At 41.7% G+C, this 21,094-nt stretch overlaps 1 non-coding gene across 1 annotated transcript; it reads left to right on the plus strand.

The window, feature by feature from the left end:
* The first annotated feature begins 6,980 nt into the window (after positions 1-6,980).
* Positions 6,981-7,062, plus strand: TRNAS-AGA (transfer RNA serine (anticodon AGA)). Its single transcript has one exon. It is a non-coding gene; the product is annotated as a tRNA-Ser (tRNA).
* Positions 7,063-21,094: the final 14,032 nt, after the last annotated feature.

A 21,094-nucleotide genomic window follows, 5' to 3' on the forward strand; every position in this document is an offset into this window, starting at 1 on the left:
GAAAATATATTATAAATACCCTTATGTCAATATATGTGAAACATTAGATGAAATGTATGCATTCCTTGAAAAACATAATATACCACAACTGATATAAAAAGCAACAGGAAATTTGAATTGTCCTGTCTATTAAAGAAATTAAATCTGTAATTAAAAACAGATATGCACATCAACCTCCAGACCAAGGAGGTTCATTTGTGAATTCTTCCATACAAATACAAGATAAATAATATCAATTTTATACAAACTCTTTCAAATAATAGAACAAAAGAGAACATTATTCAACTCATTTTATGAAGCCAACATAACTCTTATACCAAATCCTGAAAAAAAATTATGAGAATGGAACATTACAGGCTGAAATCTCATAAATATAGACTCAAACTCTTAATCAAAATATTAGTAGATTAATTCAAACATATTTAAAAAATAGATAAAACATGACTAAGTGGCATTTATTCTAGGAATGGCAGTTTGAAATTATATTATGAATCCTCAAAAGATAAAGATTATGTTTGTGAAATAATCCATTCCTGTGGGTGTGAGACCGTTTCAAGTGGACTATGTTAGGAGACATGACTCAGGTTGAATCTCTGCACTACAGCTGAGTCTGATATAAATGGAGACAGACAGGAAAAGGGAGTTGCCATATTTTATCCTGCCATGTGAGAGAAAGGACTCCAGTTTCACCTACAGCTGAGCTTCAAGGAGAGAATCCCCTGAGAGGCTGGAAGAGCAGAGGTCCAGGGAGAGATGAATATTATGCCTGATAGCTTGCAGCTGAATTCAGGAAGAAAGCCAAGTAGCAGAGACAGGTAGAGGAGGCCTGGAAAGAGACAAGTGCTATGCCTGGTTGCCCACAGCTGAACTCTAGGAGGAGGTAGACTCTGGAGGGGAAGTCAGGACCTTGGCCGAGATCACCACCATCTTGCTTTATCATCTGGCAACACGCCAGGATCAACATAGCTGACTTTGGTGAGAAAGCAACTCTGATGGTGCCTTGATTTGTACATTTCACAACCTCAGAACCATAAACTTTTCCCCAAATAAATTTCCCATTTCTGGTACTTTGCTTTTGGCAAACTAAGCCAATTGGTTAATATTTTAAAAAATAATTTACCACATAAACAGAATAAGAACAAAACCCAAGTGATCATCTGGGTTTACACAGAGAACATTTGATAAAATTCAACACGAAATTTATGATGAAAACCTGAAAATGAGGAAAAGAAGGGAACTTATCTTTCTAATAAAGGTAAACTACAAAACAAACATGAGAACATTATACTCAACTGTAAAATAGTAACTGCTTTCTCCCTGAGTTTGGAAACATGATAAAGATGTCCACCATCACCTCTTCTATTCAACACTGTGCTGGGACTAATAGCTAGTGCAATAAAACAAGAAAAAGAAATGGTATTAACACTGAGAGATAAGTAAGGCCATTATTTGAATATAATTTGATTATGAATGTACAACACTAAGAAGAATCTAAAAGCTATTGGAACAAGTTCTTTTAGCATGGATGCTAGCTTCCTGGTCAATACACAATATACTAAATTTGTTACCATAGCCTAGTAAAAAGCAAGTGAAAATGAAATTAAAAAATTTCATTTTCAGTTGCATCACAGGCATTAACTAACTGGGAGTATACCTAACAAAAATGTGCAAGAAATTTAAGGTAAAAACTATAAAACATTATTGTAAAGATTTTAAAAAACTTAAATAAATGAAGCTAAATACCATATTTCTATTTTGAATGACTCAATAATGTTAGTGATCAGTGTTAGAATCATTGATTAATAGATTCAATGAAATACCAATCAAGATCCCAGCAATTATTTTGTGGAAATTAATTGGTTCTAAAATATTTTTGGAAATGCCAAAGAACTTGAAAAGCCAAGGCAATACTGAGGAAGATAAACTAAGCTTGAACACTTATGCTACCATTAACAATTTACAAAATAGGTCCTAGGTCAATTGTAGTTGAGAAAAAGAGTCCTTTCAATAAATGATGCTGGAACATTTTATATACATATAGAGTAAAATGAACCTTGACTCCTACTACACATTATAATCAAAATTATTTTAAGATATACTTTAATGTGAAAAAAACACTAAATTCTCTAGAAGAAAATATAGGAGAATAACTTCATGAATTTGGGACAGATAAAGATTTCTCAAATAGGCCATGAAAGTATCAATCATAATTGAAGAGGTTGATGAATTGGGCTTATTTTTAAATTAAGGACATTTTGGCTGCAAAAGACACCATTAAACCAGCCATAGAAGGTATTTCTAACATATATAACCTTCAATAGATACATATCTGGATATATAAAGAACTCCCACAAATCAACAAGGATAAGATAGACAACCTAATTTGAAAATGTGCAAAAGAGATGGCAGGCGCTTTCCAACACAAATTCCAGTATGGTCAATAAGCATATGAAAGGGCACTAAACATCATTAGTCATCAGAAGAATGCAAATTAAAACCAAAACTGGATAGCACTACATTACTACCAGAATGGCTAAATTTTAAAAGTCTAACAATACCAATTGTTGGTAAGAACTTTCCACATTGTTGTAGGATTATAAATTGGTATAACTGATTTGAAAAAATGCTTCTCAAAAGGTAAACATAATATTCCCTATGATCCAGGAATTTTACTACTAGGTTTATCACCAACATAAATAATACTTGTACAAGAATGTTTGTTGCAATCTTATCTTGATAGTCAAAATTTGAAATCACTTAAATATTCATCAGCAGTAGATTGGAAGGGTAAATTGTGATGTATATATTCTGTAAAATAATATATAGTCATGATAAATGGTACACATAATAACATGAATAAATAATGTTGAGCAAAAGAACCTTGATACAGACAAGTACATATTTTATATTTCCATATATAGGAAGTACAAAACATCACAACTAACTTATGGTGACAGAAATCAGGAGAGCAAATATCCTGGGATAGGTGACATATATTGACTGGGATGAGATGAGAGAGCTTCTGTATGGTTGAAAATATTCTATATCTTGATTTTGGGGTTTTTACACAGATATATACACAGGAAAAATTCATCAACTGTATAATTGAGATTTGTGCCCTCTACTATATATAAATTATACCTGAATTTAGAAGGGAAGAAAAATTAAGGTAAAATAGATATGGTTTTGAGTCAAACAAAAACTGAGAGAATTCCCTATTAGTAGATGTGTATTACAAGACGTGCTAAGTGACATTCTTGAGGCTAAAGAAAAATAAAAATTCTGAAATTTGGAATAAGCGAATTAGCATGGAAACTGGTTTCATGGTCAATATATGCTGACATATACAATATACGTTTTTAAAAAACCGGTCCATTTAGATTTACCACAAAATGTGAGAAAAAAAAAAAGTATCATATTGTAGATACAAGGACTGCATGTAACAAAATTCAACACCATTCTTATCAAAAATTTTCAACAGCCTAGGATAAAAAGGGAGCTTTCTTGACCCCATAATGTAGATACACAAAATCATACAGCCAACATCCTAATTAATGGCAAATATTTAACACTTTTCCCAAACGTTGGGATCAAAGCAAACATGACAACTGCCATCATTTCTATTTAACCCTGTATCGGGGGTGGGGGGGGGGTGGGGAGGGTCCTAGTCCTTTCAATAAGACAAAGAACTAAAAGATTTAAGATTGGAATGAAGAAATGGGACTGTCATAATTCTCAAATGGCACAATTATACACTTTTAAAAGTTCCCTAAACTACAAATTATTAGAATTAGTTAGTGAAATTAACAAGTTTGCTGGGTATAAAAACAAGTATCCAAACATACATTGTATTCATATATACCGGCAACAAATATTAGATAAAAAATTATAAAAATTTAAATGCCATTTACAATAACAAGAAAACCAGTAATAACCTGCTAATAAATGTAATCAAGAATGTTTCACTACTAGTTCCAAGTCATTGTGCAGAGAAATAAAAAAAAATATTAAGGAATGAATGGGTATCCCATCTTCATTGATTATAATACTCAGATTCAATTTAATTCAAATAAAAAACTCAAAGAGGATTTTGGTAGAATTGGCACACTCTTTCCAAAATGTATGTGCAAGGAAATCTTGCAGAGGATGAACAAACTGGGAGTACTTTCACTACCGCATGACAAGACTGATTCTAAAGATATACTTGGCACAAAGAGAGCAAATAGATCAATGGACCAGAATAGATATGCCAATACAAAACCACATAAAGGTGTCACTACTCTTCTATGGGGAAATTAATAGAGCTTTGGGAGTGCTGTGTCAATTGACTATACAAAGGAAAATATTGTGTACATTGACCCCTTCCTTAAACTATTCTCAAAATGAATTCAAGAGGGATTAAAAACCTGAATATTGAAGGAAAACAATAAAAGTTATAGAAGTAAACTGGAGAATAGCTTCAAGAACTTTGGGTTGGAAAAGATTTCCTGTTTAACAAGACACAAAAAGCATTACTGTAAAAGAAAAGATTGATAAATTAGACTTCTTTAAGTTTAGCAACTTCAATATATCCAAAGATATAATTAAGAATGTGAAAAAGCAAGCTACAGAGTAGAAAATATGTGTAATACATTATCTAACAAAGGGCTCATCTAGAATATGTAAAGAGCTTCTTAAAATCAATAGGAAAAAGACTACAGGCAATAAATCAGCTTGGGATGGGATGGTGACATCTGGGTAGTCTCTGGACCAATGGCTGATAAGCTGATCACTAACGCTGGAGAGTTCATCAGTTTCCCTTCAGTGAGATACTGACAAGATTTTTCTTTTTTTAGGCAAGGGAGTAAAGAGTTCATTAAGAAACAAACAAAAAAACAGTACACAATCTGAGACATAGCTTGCAGGCATGCTGCAGGGTGAGGCATGCGTGGGGCCACAGGTTAGGCCTTTTAAGACTTTTACTCCTCTTCCTTCCTAACGTGGGGGGAGGGGGCAGCTGTTTGCTGTTCTGACCGTTTGCCTCACAATCCCTGCCTGTCAGCTCTCGGGGGCCCAATGAGGAGGCTGTTCGGGGTTATCTGGGGCTCCTCTTTGACCCCAGGAAAAGTTCCAAATGGGACCTCAAGGCCCGAGTCTCAGGGGATCTTCCCAGCTTTGTTCTTTTGTAGCAGCCTTCCCTTCAGGAGGTCTCCAGGCGGGGTCTCAGGGCCACTTTGTCTGCCGGCCGTGTTCTCTGCTGGCCATGTCCTCTGCCAGGTCTCAGCCGCCTTCCCTCTTTCCCTATACTAACCTGCCTCAACTCCCCTTCAGAGAATTTACACCCTTATTCTTAAGGGGGAGCTGAAGGGCAGTGGTCCCTCTTCTGTCACTGCTTCCTGCTGGGGAGGGGGAGCAGGACCCGCCCAACAGAGTGTAAAACCCTCTGGCTATTCTGTTATGGTTGAGGGAAGACGGGTCCAGCACCATGGTTGGAACTGGATGAAATCCCCTCCTGGCTAATACCTTGTTCTGGAAGGCATTGATGCTGCAAGAAATAAACTTAGTTAGAATTTAAGATACATGGTCCTACTTAAAAGGATAAAGAGGATGGTGGTAAGTGGGCCCAAAAATGGGACCCACCATGACATACTGGACCCCAAGAGTGAGAAAGGGCAGGTGCCTTCAGAGGCAGCATCCTCCCAGAGTTGATGGGAAACAGCATTCTTCCTTGACTTCTTTTATGCAGTTGGTTAGCTCTGTGGAGAGATTGTGGTAGATCTGCTGGGTTTGGTATAAACTGCCAACCCCAGTTCCTACAGCAGTGGTTATGCCTAAGACAACTAGGAGAGGTATGGAGAGGCACTGCCCCAGATATAAACTCACAGACAGTATAGGCAACAACAAGACAAGCACATGGCAAGCAAAATAAAGACAGTACTTAAGAGACCCATTCATTTATCTTATAGGCATGTTCATTAACAATTTAGAAAATGAATTAAGTGTACCAAGACTTTTAACATGTAAAAATCTGCATATGATCTAGAATAGAAAAGATAGTATCATATTTATCAGGCATATAGGTACAGTACTTAAAACCAATCAATGCGCAAGTTCCTCTTTGAGTTGCGTTAATAGATCTCAGCTCCAGGTTTGCAACACCATGCATGTTGTCTCTCCACGGGAGCAGGCCATAAAGCCTATTGTGACACATTATTTTTAATATCCTCTGGGAAGGCCCTGCATGTTTTGCAGAGCATTTCAGCTTCAGAACCTACAAAAGATATAGAAGATAGGCAGTAACCGTTTATTTCATCTCCTTTAAGTGAGCCTTCCTGTCCTAGACAGACTGGGAATTTAAAACTATTACTACATTTCCCTAACTTCTTTGCCATTAGGGTTAACCGTGTGATTTCAGCTTCGCTTCAGAGTGTTGGGGCACAGAAAAGAGACGTCTTCTGGTCCGCTGTTTTCCACTGACAATTGTCATGGATATGTTGGGATTTTTTTGCAGAGGAGTGCAAAGCCAAGATATCAGTTGTTTTCCTAACTCACATCTAGGAGGTCTGGGGTACTCCAGGACAACAGTTCTTGGAGTGTGGTCCCCAGACCAGCAGCATCTAAGAACTTGTTAGAAATGTAAGTTCTCATGTCTCACCCCAGATATACTGAATCAGGAACTTTCGCTGGGATTTGGCAATGTGTTTTATTTAACAGATCGACCAGGCAATTCAGATATCTGCTATGTTTTTAACAGCCTTATGGACAGTAAAGTACATATAAGTACAAGAAATTAATGAATTGACCAGAAGTTTCTTTGAAACGTGATCTGCAGGAGAGGTTGTCCTCCCTTCCTTTCTTTCTTTTCTTTCCAAATCCTTATTTTACTTGAGGGTTTTTGTTCAGTTCACACAGCTGACTCCTGCTTTTTTATGTATAGGACCAAAAAAAAAAAAAAAAAAGATAAAAGACTAAAAAAATCCTAAGAGGGCTAGGCAGGTGCAGTAGTCGTGGCCGAGTGGTTAAGGCGATGGACTAGAAATTCATTGGGGTCTCCCCGCGCAGGTTCGAATCCTGCCGACTACGGCCTTGCCTACCAACCTGGATAAATGACCTTTGAACCCTAAGCGGGGAAAGAAAATTGGGGGCTTAACCACACTCTCTTTTAAAATTAGAGTTGCCCTACTTAGTAGAGCCCCGGTCGTTTTCCCGCTTAAACCGTGTCCTCTGACTCCGCAGCGTCTTCCTGGCCCACCGCCAAGCGCCACATTTCGGGGGCGCGTGGGCCAATTCACAGAGACGTTCCGTGACATCGGTGGCTCAGCTGCTTCGGTTTGCCGGACTCGAAGCCGGATTTGGTGCTTGCAGATCAGTACGACAAACACACCCCAAAACCCGACGCCACCCGGTCGAGAGAAGCAGGATCCCGGCTCCAAGGCCGGGGCGGACGGAACCGAGGGGCCGGGCAGGGGTGCGCGGCGCTTGGTTGATCCGGCCTCGAATAACCGGTTAAGGAGGACCTGGCCCCTCTCCCCCAAAAATAACCAGCCACAGACGACCATCTCTCCTCGTCACCGCGGTGGCCCCTGAGCCCGCCAGGCCCGAGACCGGGGTTCAGTGTCCCTGGCGCTCACTGTTCTCAAATGGTACCCTCGGGCTGTCTTTTATTATTGTTTTTTTTTTGGGGGGGGGTGGGTTTTTTGTTAGTTTGTTTTTGTTCTCAAACGTTATGCTCTTTTTTTTTTTTTTCTTTCCGCCTTTGGGGATGATCTGCTCTTAATTTCTTTGGTGCTACAACAATAATAAAAATCTTTTTGAAAAAAAGTCAGAAAAAAACATATAAAAAGGAGTTCAAAGATACACATACTTCCTGAAGAATCAAATCTCAACAATTGGAAATCTGAGCTCTTTCAGGGACTGACACCGGCAGGTTTAGGGGAGGCGGGGGCCGAGATGGCCCGGCGAGAAGGGTCGCCCAGGGGACGAGTGGGCTGTGCCCGGGAGGGCTGGCCAAAGGCGTGAGCGCGGGGCGTGAGGTTTGGCAGGTTCCGAAACTGGTCGGGGTAAAGGCGGGGCCGAGGCCGGCGCACCCGCAGGCTCTTCCTACCCCGGCAAGTGCCCAGGAGGCCCCAGGGCCTTAACGCTGACCTCACGCGCCCTCTCTTGGCACCACTAGAAGAGGGAGAGGGCTTCTAGTGGCTGAGTCGACACTTGAATTGAGGGCCTCACACCCCAGGAACCAAAGGGGCCCCGAGGGCTGAGTCGACACTTGAATTGAGGGCCTCACACCCCAGGAACCAAAGGCAGGCTGGGAGCTGAAAATTCAGGGAGTGATGAGGGGACCAGCGACCCTGGGCTCCTGGCAGAATGCAGGGGAAGGGGACGGGGTCGTGGGTGGCCTCGTGTCGGCTTGCAGGTTGTCGATACACTGCTCCAGGATGGGAGGGGGCCTGGGAACCCTGGAGCACACTGGCCTCCTGCAGACCCAGGCCCAGTTCTCCAGGACAACCCCTGATGGGACAACACTGTCCTGTCTTGTCCCTCCAGCCCCTCCCTGTTCCCAGATACAGCAGGACCTGGATGGAGCCTGGGCAGGTGGACACGTCCCAACGCTCCAAGTTTAGCCAAATGGTGTTTGACCGGGGCTGTGCAGAAAAGGCCAGTTCTGTGCATTAACTTCCACTCTCCACGCGAGAGTGGGGAGTGGGGAGGTGGGTCTTGCCTGTCCGAGGTGACCAGCCGGTGGAGGGCTGTGCACTGGGGGTGCCCCGGGATGACGCGGGACTTGGCGAGCAGGGAGAGCTGCTGCTGCTGCCGGCGCTGCTGCGGACGCTCTGGGGGCAGTTCTTGCCGGGAGGTGGGCACAAGTTTCTGGGGAAACAGCACTCCTGCCCAGGTGGTGCCGGCGATGTCCACAGACGTGTTAATGCTGCCAGTGCCGCTGGCGGTCAAGTTCAGGGCTGCAGCCGAGGCCTCTGGTCTGACTTCCCTGCCATTGATGTTGATCTTCACGGGCAGCTGCCCTGCCGTGCTGAGGAAGTTGCGCTGGAAGGCGGGCTGCACCAGGCCCTGCCCCTCCTCGGACAGCCCTGGCGCCTTCTTCTCAGCTGGCTGCCCTGGCTCCAGCCGCTCCCGCAGCTGCTCCACTGCGGCAGTCCGAGCACCGGCCTGCTGGCCTGCCAAGGTCACGGGCATGGCCAGGCGATTTACCACGGGCGCTGTTGCCACCGGGACTCCATCACTCGCTTTCCCGAGGGTGGTTGCCGGGGATATGCGAGGGCTACTGGCCTTGGTGTCATTGCTGGAGCCAAGCCTGCGGGTGGGGAAGTGGATCTCATTTGGGGCGGGAAGGGTAGGGGCCCCAGCTGCAGCAGCAGTTGCAGCAGCGGGTGAGTAACCCCAGACAGAGGAACTGTAGCTGGGCCGCTGGCCTCCCTCCTGTTGCCATGGCCAGCTGCCTGGAGCTCAGCTGGGGACCTCAGGGCTTTCTTTTGTTATTCTTTTAATGTGACTGGTGCCAAAGTCACTCCAGTTAATAGGGCGTGTCTCCACTGCACTCGAATGACCTCAGTTTCTACTGCCGCTGCTGCAGTTTTTTTGGTCTTTTGGCATGCTGTCTGTGGTCACTACTGGACTCTAGAGGCGGAGACCTGGACTGCAGGGGACAACTGCCCACAGCTCTGTCAGTCCTTCATGGCGATCACCGCTTCCTTCACCTCCAGTCCTGGCTGCTCTGACCAGAGAAGCGTTTCCGTAGCCCATGGAAGACTGGGGAGACAAGACTTAAAATACTCACAGAGGGTTAATAAGAATATGGTGTCTCTCATTTGCAGGTGAAAATTGAGTATGGGCAATATACCAAGGAGAAGGTAAAAAGTCCTCCGTCCTCATTATCAAACCCTGGGATGATGCTACTGACATGGGCACTTGCTCCATTCAGCTGCACCTGCTGGCCTGGCTAATTCCAGACGGGCCCCAGAGGACTGCAGCATCCTCAGGCTGCAGATCAGATGTGTGGAGGAAGATGAAAAGTCGCCACCGACTTGCTGGAAGAGGGATCACCAAGTTTCAGGAGCTTGTGAGGAGTGTCAACTCTGCTGCTTTCAACAAGATCTGAAGCTCCCAGCAATGTACTTGGGAATGTATGAGAGACTGTAATGAATTAAAGACTGAGTCTTTTGAAATGCAAAACAAAACTATTATGAAGACATAGGAATCAAGACAGTGTATTACTGGCTCACATATGGACAGATAGGCCAATGGAAGAGAAGGAAACATCCTAAACAGGCCCATTCATACCCAGTCACTTCATTTAAAACAAATAGCAGCTCACTAGGGGAAGGCTGTTCTTTTCAATACATTTTAGTGGCTTAATTGGATATCCATATGGAAATAAATGAAGCACCATTCCCACCTAACAACATATTCAAAACTCAATCAGATAAACTGTATATTTAAGCTGAAGGGTAAAGCAATAATGCTTCTGAAACATAAATTAGAAGAATGTCTTCATGAATTTGAACAAAGCATAAAAAGCTTTGTCACCACAAAATAAAAGACACTTGCACATATTAGACTTTACCACTTTAGGAACTTTTTTTCATTAATAGCCATCATTAAGCTAGTAAAAGGCAAATCACTGACTTGGAGGAGATATTTGCCTTACATGTATCTAACAAAATACTTGTGTCCAGAATATAGATTTAGATATAGATATATAGATATGGATAGTTATAAATAAGGAAAATTCTGAGGAAAGGACAGACAATCCAGTAGAAAAACAGGTAAAAGATTTCAACAGCAGCAAGTCTTTTGCAAAACAGGATATCAAAGCAACCAAGAAATATATGAAAAAGTGCTCTCCTTTATTACTTACCAGAAAAAAAATGAAAATTAAAACAATTAGATCCCATTACTTACCAAGTAGAATTAACCATCTGTTAATTAAAAGAAACAGATACTACCAACTATTTTCATGGATATGGAGCAACTGGAGCTCTCATACAGGGGAAGGTAAATTGATTCCATTACTTGTGAAAATGACTTAGCGTTACATACTAAAGCTGAACATAAACACATATGACTCTGCAGTTCTCCCTGGAAGTATATATACCCAGCAAAAATCCCTACTTACGTACACTGAAAGACATATACAAGAGTATTTATGGCAGTACTATTTGTAATAACCCAAACTGGAAACAATCCAGTGCCTTTGTGGAGGAGGTGGGCTTTAAGGAAGGCTTCAGTATCTAGGGCGGATTTGAAGAGCCGAGATGGTGGGAAGAAGAGCAGCGAGGGCCCAGGGGTTGCTGCTGTGCCTGACGATGCTCAGAGTAACCGCAGCCCGGGGTTGAAGCGCGCCTGTATTTGGCACTCTGCTGGTTTCTCTTCTGCTCCATCCCTTCCATCTTCTAGCCCTTCTTTCTTCCTTAATTTTTTTTTTCACTGCTCTCTGCACCTACTTGGACTTTTTGTCCCAAAGTTCTTCCAGTTGGAAACCAACGTATTGCGTCTCTGAGTTTACACTTTGTTTCCCGAGTCAACTGTGAAGCCCAGAGAAGTGTACTTGGTCTCCAAACGTGCTGGAGAGTGGGCTGGGACCAGACAGCCTCACCCTGGAGGCTCTACGCTGTGGGACGGAGGCGTTTAACACTAGCAAGAGACGGTGCTACTCAATTTGTGAACTTTTCTCAAACAGCCCTGCTTTTCATCTTCTTTTCTTCAATCCCACTTCTTTACAATCTGTGTTTTGACTCTCATTTCCAGCCAGGTTTGTACCAAGATGAGTAAGTAACAAAACAGAAACTGTTACAGCAGTAACTTATGAATGTCACACTTGGATGTAGAAAACAGATAAACTGTACCAAACCACGACCTTCAAGACAAACTACTTAAGCTCTGGCTTCGTTTACACCTCTTCACTTATATATTTCAAGATAATACCACAGTATGAATAACTGACTGTTCAGGTGGTTAGCTTAGTTTACAAATTCTGATCACTCTCTCCACAGACCTTGTTTACTGATTTCTACTCTAAAACCATCTTGCTCTAAATTCATTCTATGGCTAACCCTGGCCCCCAAAATTATAAGTTCCCTTCCCTAATTTCCCCTGTGAGACACTCCTGAGATGCTCTCAAAATGGGGCCCTCCTTTGCTCAACAAGTTTAATAAACTCGGTTTACCAGAATCAACAGACTTCCCCGAGGGCCTTTCTATGGGGGATTCGACATGGATTTTGCTTTTACTCTCAAACCAGAAATATACCGGGTTTGGCAGCCAAGGGCTTAACAAAGCTTTCCCGCTCTCAGGCTCTGAAGTATTCAGGCTGATAAGAGATACTGGGTGTGGTGCTCTTTATAAATTAATCATGTATGTGAAGCTATAATAAAAATCACTGTTATTATCACTCAGACAAGAAAAGTCTCATTTCTTGTGGAATAATATTCCCTAAATCCAGGCTAACAAAACAGTTAATACTCACTGGACACCCCAGATCAGCACCTTAGACTCATCCATGGAAATCAAACTCTGAATAAGATTGTCAGGCAGTGACATTAATTTCAAAGTGTGGACAGTAGCAGTGAAATCACCCTTGACCTCCGCTCAGCCCTCTGCTGTTCAGCTCCCTGGCTATAGACACAAACCCAAGCAGGATCCAGGCTCAGCTCTGCCACTTATGAGCTGGCCGATCTTGGTCAAATTATTTAACTCCTATGGGCCTCAGTTTCCAGATTTGTAAAATGAAGGCAATAATAGTATGTTGTGAGGGTCATACAGGCTAACATACACAAGGCATTTGGAAGAATATATATGTAATAAGTGCATGATAAATTGAGACTGATACTATAATCATTTCTATGTAAAAAACACAGTAGGGCTGTGTAAAAACTAGCTTTTAAAAAGTATGTTCCATGCAGTTTTTGTGAAAAAAGTGACTTTATAACCATATTTAAGAAAGTCCTTCAGGAAGTGGATATGGCTCCAGTGATGGGAACTCCACCTACCATATTGGAGGACCCAGTTTCCATCCCTGGGGCCCCCTGGTGAAGAGGAAGAGAGGGCATACCTGCACAGGGAGCCAGTGCCTACATGGCCAGCCAAGTGCCCGCCTGGTGAGCCAGTGTCCACACAACTGGGTCATGCAGCAAGATGATGCTGCAACAAAAAAGAGACGAAGGGGAGAATCAAGGTAAAGTGCAGCAGAGACTGAGAAATGAGGTGGTGCAATTAACAGGAAACCTCTCTCCACATCAGAGGATCGAATCCTGGGGAATCCTAGAGAAGAAAGATGAGAAGAGAAGACAAAGAGAGAAATAGGTACTGAAGACCACACAGCGAATTGACACAGGCAGCAGGGAGGGGAAGGGAAGAAAAATAATAAAGTACTTTCTAAAAAAACCAAGAATCTTCTGTTAAAAAAAAATTGTTCCTATGTCAACGGCTTCCAATCAGGGGAAAAGGGAAAGTCTTACTTTTTTTCCAATATAAAGTTTTCCCACTCCTCTCCCGCCTTTGAGTCGCTGCCAAACACAAGTGATGGTGGCTGACTCCCTTGCTGTAGTAAGCTCTGAAAATATTTTTCTTTACACTCATTTGCGTGTTCTTCATTTATTTCCACTGAGATTCAATCTTACACCTTGGGTCAATGCTAATGTTTCAGACACAAACATCTCTGAAATTGGAAACACGGGGAGAAAGGAATGAAGCAACGGAGGATGCTCAATGAAGATGTCAGCTAGAGCAAAGCAAAAAGTGTAGATAGATGTCTAGCCTGCAGCTTTAAGTCCATCGTCTTAACCAATCCGTCAAGACTAAGAGACAAAGGGGATTACTCTGAGGATTGCTATCTTCATTTCCTTCGAGACTCTCTCCTGTTTGTAAGTCCCAATAAAGCCTCTCCCACTCAGCACCAGGTGTTTGTTGGTCTTGCCACAGTGTGGACCCTATCCTTCAGGAGTTGGGTCAAAACGATTGGTGAGCCAGACAGGAGACTGAAGGACCACTGGCAGTAGAGGGCATGAGCTCAGAAAAAGGAGAGTTGGTGGGGAAAATCCCAGGTTGGCCATGTGGGGATGGGTGGCTGCCCTCCTGGATGAGTGGGGACCACCTAGAGATTATGAGGACACTTTAAGATCTCCAGCAGGTATACCGGCTGTACTACAGGAGGTAGTAGAGCAGCTGCACTTAAGTAAGAAAAAGGGAGACCATCCGATAGCAGCGGCTATAGCATAGCCCCTCTTAAGAGCTTTGGAGGCAGCTACCAAGACAACAAGTGGCAAAGGCTTCTGTGCGTTGCTTAGAAGAAGAGTTAAAGTTAGAAAGGGAAAAAGTAATTCCTAAGCTCCTCGATTTACCCGCCCCCGCAGGCCTCTTTGTCTTTATGAGAGCTATGATGGAAAAGATAGGTGTGATAAAATAGTAATACATAGGCTGTGGAATTAAGAATCATATTCACCCTGTAATTCCCCAATTCAAGCCTTTTAACAGTCTTAAAATGAGGGTAATTAATCCAATTACCAAATTTAAATAAGTAAAGAAAAAATCCTTAAAAGCTATAGAAAGATCTTCCAAATTATGATTAAAGCAAGTTAAGCAATTATAATGTTTTCCAGAACCTAGTGGTCAGTATGCTATTAAGATTATTCACAATTTTAAAATTTTATTAAAGAAGAAAGGAGGTTTTAGCCTCCTGTAGAGGAAGGGAAAAAACATTTCTTGCCTAAACTATAATGGTTTCAATTTTATTTAGCTTGGGTGTAATCTCCCTAGGTTTATAGGATACTAATAAAGCAAATTAACACTATATGTATTAGATCTTTAAGATAATGTGAATTGTAAGTTGGTGTTTAATAAAACATAGATCTGTCCTAAATTGAAATGACTAGTTTGCACAGAACAAAATAAGGAATATAAAACAAAGCTTAAATGATTAAAAGTAAATTTCATTGGTTGTCAATTGTAATTTAATAAATTTATTTAAAGATAAAAGTAACTACTTGTTATAAAAAGTTTGCAAAAGCATTTTCTAAACTGAAATATTTAAATAGCTAATTCCAGGAAGCCATCATTAAATAGAAACCTAAATTAATAACAAAAAGTGACTTCCTAACAGAAAAACCTGTCAGAGGCCACCTCAATCTGCATATTAAGGTGGTAGTAGGGAGAAGATAATCCTAAATCCATTGAAAATCTTAGAATTTTATAAAATAATAGAGAATATAGTTTTTTCCTGTACTGTTAAAATAACTGTTAATTAATGTAATCATGGTAAAGGTGTAAAAGTAAAAAGTAAAGTACTAAAAATAGGTAAGTTCATTTTCTATGTTATAAACTGCATTGAGTATTTAGAAAATGTATAAAAATTAAAAAAGGGAAACTTCAGTATTGTCAAACTCTCTTGTGCATTCCAGCAGGCCCTCTATAACCTGCATGGTGCCTCTTCATTTGAGTTATTGGCTAAGTCAGTCATAAGACCCCTAAAACAATAAAAGTATCTACCACATCTCCGAACATGCTCCTTAAGTGAATGGAAAGTACTCTGCTGTTTCAGACTCCCGAGGCAGCTGGCGATGGCTCGATATAGGCAGATTTACAATGGACATTGCCTCCTGCCTGGATCTGTTTCAGAGTGACAAAAGGCGCTATGCCACAGGCTGGTATAACCCTGGAGCTTCGCTCCAAGGGCCAGTGGTGCTGCAGCATGCCGGCTATGTGAAAAACATACAAGTGCAGCAGTGATTACCAGGGTAATGTAAGTGGAACTTAAACCAATACAATTGGCATTATGGCCTGCTCCCATGGAGAGACAACATATATGATGTTACAAACCTGGAGCTTAGATATATTAACCGTTGCTCAGAAAGGATGTTGTGCATTAATTAGCACTAAGTGCTTTACCTATGTACCTGATGAATATAATATCTTTTCTGTTATAAATCGTATGCAAAATATATTAAACATGTTAAAAGTTTTGTAAACTTAATTCATTTTCTAAGCTTTTTTCTTCCAAAATCAATGCCTTCCAGAATGTGGTATTAATCATGTGGGGATTTTATCCAGTTCCAACCACGGTGCCAGACCCATCTTCCCTTAAAATCAGTAGATAGCCAAAGAGTTTCAGACCCTGTCAGGCAGGGACTGCTGCCTCTAAACAGCAGGAAGCAGCTACAGAAGACTGACCATCGCCCTTCAGCTCCCCCCACCCCAGGAATAACGGTGTAAACTCTCTGAGGAGGGAGTAAAGGTAGGTTAGCATAGGAAATAGGGAAGGCACCTAGTCAGACTAAAGCCCCCCAAAAACCCTCATCACAAGGCTCGGTTGGAAAGTCCTAGGCTCAAAAGAAGTCCTGGATAACTCCAAACAGAAAGGCTTCCCCATTGGTTCCCTAAAAGCAGACAGGTGGAGGTAGGAAGGCAGCCAATCAGGACAGCAAGTAGCTTGAGTCCTCTGTGTGTCTATGCGGGTGCTCCTTAGGCCTAAACCAGTTTTTAGTGACACTGTAGAAAACGTGGGGGATTTTCAGAGGCAAACATACAGTGTTAAAAGGCTCCTCACAGGACCCTCCTACCTATCGACTAGTGGAATGATGCCTGTATGCTGTGAGACCAGCACAATCTGCCCCTTACTGTTCCCCAGAAACGCCACCTTTCTTTCCCCCCGTAGTGCCTCAGCCAACACCTCTGCACGGGGCTTCAACAGAGCCCAGGCCCACAACTGGACCCAGTGTTGGGCTTGAGCAGACTTACCATCCTCAGTGCTACTGGCCTTCCTTGGAAATTGGACCGTTGGAACACTCTGTTGCATTGCAGAGAATGACTCATCAACAAGTTTGAAAGGAGACCTTTTCCATCTTAGAATGAGATTCATTAATGTTCAATGTTGTGTATGTATTCCTGGTCACTCCCATAAGATTTCATAAGTTTTAAGTAATGTGAAAGAGCATATACAGCACACTGATAAGTTAGTTACTGATTCCCTATCTAACTGGTTTAATTCCCTTTTTTGACCCTGGCGACATATCTTTGTAGGTCTACTAGCTTTTGCTGGAGGACTCTTACTGTTCTGCTGTCTGTTACACTGTTGCTGTGAAGTGTGGATGCAGTGCATGGCGTATGGTCAGCTTAAGCTGCTACGTCAGGGTGGACTGTGGGAGCCAGGGCCTGGGCTCGGCCTCTTTAAAGGAAACAAAGGCCACAGCACATAGCCACCTGCTTGACCCAGATATAAATGAAAGATTAATGACCCTCCCCAGAGGGAAAAGAATGCACAGATGGTGTGTAGACTAATTTCCTCCAGACTGTACAGTTGCTTTCTACCATAACATCACTAGAGACCATCTGTGGGCTTCATGTGACCCTAGAAGAAACTGTTGTGAAATGTCTGTGTTCGGGGACCCTTTATACTGCCCCTCATTTTCCTGCCTCTTTGGGGAGCGCTATCTTCATTCTCTGAGCCGCCACCTTTGGAGACTCTCTCCTGTTCATAAGTTTCAATAAAGCTTACGTCTGATTCAGCACCAGGTATGATCTTTGATTTTATGGCAGGCCCAACCCATGCCCTTCAGGAGTTGGGTTGAAACAGGTACAAAAAAGTGTGGCTAGGATGGTTTATGGTCTGTGGGACTGCAGGTTAGTATGCATATTTTTCTTTCCTTCCTTTTCTATCTGTGATGTAGGCATCATTATCTGAGTTTTAAAAGTGAAGAAACAGTGGTTTTATTGATGAAAGAAGAAAGATGTATTCTTTAGACAGAAGAACTTTGATGTTACTCAATAGTTAAACATTTGCTCAAGCATTATTGTCCAAAGGGACTTCTGGTACAACATGGTGGTGAAACCCAGATCTTTATCTTTGCTTTTTTAAGATGCTTCTAAATTAACAATAAAAGAAATTAAAAGAGGTGTAACTCCATAATAAAGGACATGAGAAAAAATGACAGATGGTAAGAAACACTGTTTGCTCTACAATTTTCAGTAGCTTGATGCAATTGAAATTTATTCCTTACTCATGAAAGAATCCATTAGAGATGTTTGGGTCAGCAAAGAATGTGAAACCAGGTTTTGTCCTTTTGTTCAGGAACCTAGGCTTCTTAGAGCTTATGGGCTGCTGTGCCCTAAGGCTTGAGAGAGTCCACACTTCTTAAAGGCCTTGACCAGAAGGGAAACTCATTACTTATATTTATGATCCATAATGTGCCCTGGTAAATACAGACCATGGATGGGTAACTGATTCCCAGAAAACTTTATAATATGGAAGAGGACACATGAATTTAGGGGAATACCACAGTTATCAACAAAAGTTGGGGAGGCAGAAAGAAGTTGTATATATATAAGTGGATGAAGCTGTAGCCTGTCTGTAAGGTGAAAAGACAACAATTATAAAGTTACAGGATTACAGATCCTTGAAAAGTTTTTGGAATTGAAGCATGCAACCTCAGCTCACAGAGGTCAAAGACAGGAGGTTAATTTTTTGCCAAAACGTTCCAGAGATGCTCTTGACTGGGGACACCAAGCACAGATGAAGGTGTAGGTGAAGAGCCATACTGAACGTGGGCAATTGAATGAAATGTTCCATGAGAGACTCTCAGTACTTGTTTCAGAAAGCAAGGACTGTAGATAATGTCTGTATTAGTCAGGACACTGGCAGAAAATGGAGGGGATAATATAATAAACTTGAGGATAATGTATTAAAATGATTATTTGCAGGTAAGTGGGCAGGGCAAAGGTCAACAACAAGGGCAGTGCAGTGTCCGAGGGCTAGTGATGCGTTATCATCATCCTTGGGTTTTAAGGGCCTAGAATGGAGGCTGATGGCTTGGAGCTCTTTGGAGAAGGCTGTGTGGAGAGGCTTTCTTCGTGTTCTCTGCATCTCCAACCTTGACGCTGAGGTCCTTTTCTTTCCCCTAAAGATTGTCCTTTAATGCTTCTTTAATGTGTATAATTGCTGATGAAGAATTCACTCGTTTTACCTTTGTTTTTTTTAAAATTTTTTTATCTTCCCCCCTTGTGGATTTTTGCATGCTGTCTCCTTTCTGTGTCCATTCGTTGCTCGCTCTTCTGTGTTTTTACTTGTCTCCCTTTTTCTTTGGGTCACCTTGCTGAGTCGGCTCTCTGCAGCGCTTGAGGGCCGGCGGCTCTGCACAGCGTGCGGGCGAGCCTGCCTGCAGAAGGAGGCCCTGGGTCAGGAACCCAAGGCCTCCCACAAGGTAGACGGGAGCCCAACTGATTGAGCCACTGTCGCTTCCCTACCTTTGTTTTTAATATTTTCATTTATTGAAGAATTTGAGTTGTTTTCTTTTAGCATACTGAAGTTATCATTCTTTTGTATTTTTGTCTTTAATTCTTTGTGTTGAGAAGTCAACTCTTAGTCTTGTTTCTGCTATGAAAGTAATATACTATTTTCTCTGTCTTTAAGGTTATCTTTTTGTATTTATTTTTTAAATCAGTTTTACTATAACATGCCTCTGTTCAGATTTCTTTTTTTAAATTACTCTTATTGTGGTTTGTAGCTTTTTTTTTTTTTTGCCTCTGTGAGTTGGTTTTTAAAAAATCTATTTGGAAAATTCTCACCCTTTATATCTTCAAATATTGCTTTTGCCCTGTTCTCTCCCCTGTTTCTTGGACTCCAATTTTCAGATGTTTGTTAGGCTATTTAACTTTATCTTCTAATTACTTTGTACTCTGTTTGGTATGTCTATTCTTTTACTTTCTACCTTGAAATTAGAAATTTTATTCTGCCATCTCTGAGTTCACTAACTTTATTTTCATCTGTGTAGTCTGATTTTAGACCAATTAATTACATTCTGGATTTTTACTATTTAATTTTTCAGTTTTAGATATTTTTAATTTTTTTCAAACCTGCCATGTTATTTTTTACATTTTCTGGCCTCAGCCAATATTATTTATCTTTTCTTTTATCTCTTTGAAAATAGTGGACACTTTATATACCAAAGTGAATCCTTATACTAATGAGAAGGTTAAAAAGAACATTTCAGTTTGGGTAGAATGTAAATTTAAGTAGCTTGGATCAAAAACTCAATTTTTTTCTCCATGCAGCTTAGGATTAAAGGGAAGTAAAGAAGAAGTTCATTGGCACTAAGCCTTTTACATTTATGGTAAAATCTTTGGGACAAGTGAGATCTTTCACTGACCTCAATGAAGGTATGATTCCAACCCATCAGTTCAGAGCACAGTGCGGTGGTAGCTCTTGCATGCTTTGACCAGGTAACTTTGATCTTTTCTACTTTATCTCTTAATATTCACGGAGAAGCAAGACCTTTTGCTAGAATACAGTTTTGAGACAGTTATCACCTGCAGATAAAAAAAATGCCTCTGGGGAGTGGATTTGGCCTGAGGGATAGGGCATCTGCCTACCACATGGGAGGTCCAAGGTTCAAACCCGGGGCCCCCTTGACCCCTGTGTGGATCTGGCCCACAGCTCCTTCCCCCCGCCCCCCCTCCGTTCCTCTGGGCATATTAGATTGTATTAATTTAAGAAGTTTCACCTTTTACTTGATTAAATTATGACTAGGGCTTTGATTAGGCCACGTCAATAGGATGTTGAGAAAACATCAGAGAAAACAACATGTCAGAGGATAGAGTTGGAGTTTTTGATGCTGAAGCCCCGGGATGTAAACACACAGAGAAGCAGACATGTAAGGAAACAAGAGAAGGCTCCATTAGACAGGGGGAAGGCCTGGAGAAGGGAGACTAACCATTCACCTGATAGTTTACAGCTGGCCTTGTGGAGAGAGAACAGCTGAGTCTGGAGAGAAATGAGCCTGGGGGAGAAAGACAAGCCTTACACTAATTTACAGCTGAGAGAGGAAGGAGCTGGGACCACGGGGCCTTAAGAGGAAGAGGAAGGCTGAACCCTCACGGGCTTTGCCCGCCATCTTGCTCTAACCTACGGCCAATGACTTTGGGTGAGAAAGTACCTCTTATGGTACCTTGAGTTGGACTTTTTAGGGCCTTGTGACTGTAAGCTTCTACCCCAAATAAATACCCTTTATAAAGCCCAGCAGAATTCTGATGCTTTGCATCAGCATCCCTTTGACTGACTAATACAGAGGGGAAAGAATTTTCCAGCAGCATTTTGTGTTTTGGGAAATTAATAA

This window comes from Dasypus novemcinctus, chromosome 22 (assembly GCF_030445035.2).
Source record: "Dasypus novemcinctus isolate mDasNov1 chromosome 22, mDasNov1.1.hap2, whole genome shotgun sequence".
NCBI lineage: Eukaryota > Metazoa > Chordata > Mammalia > Cingulata > Dasypodidae > Dasypus > Dasypus novemcinctus.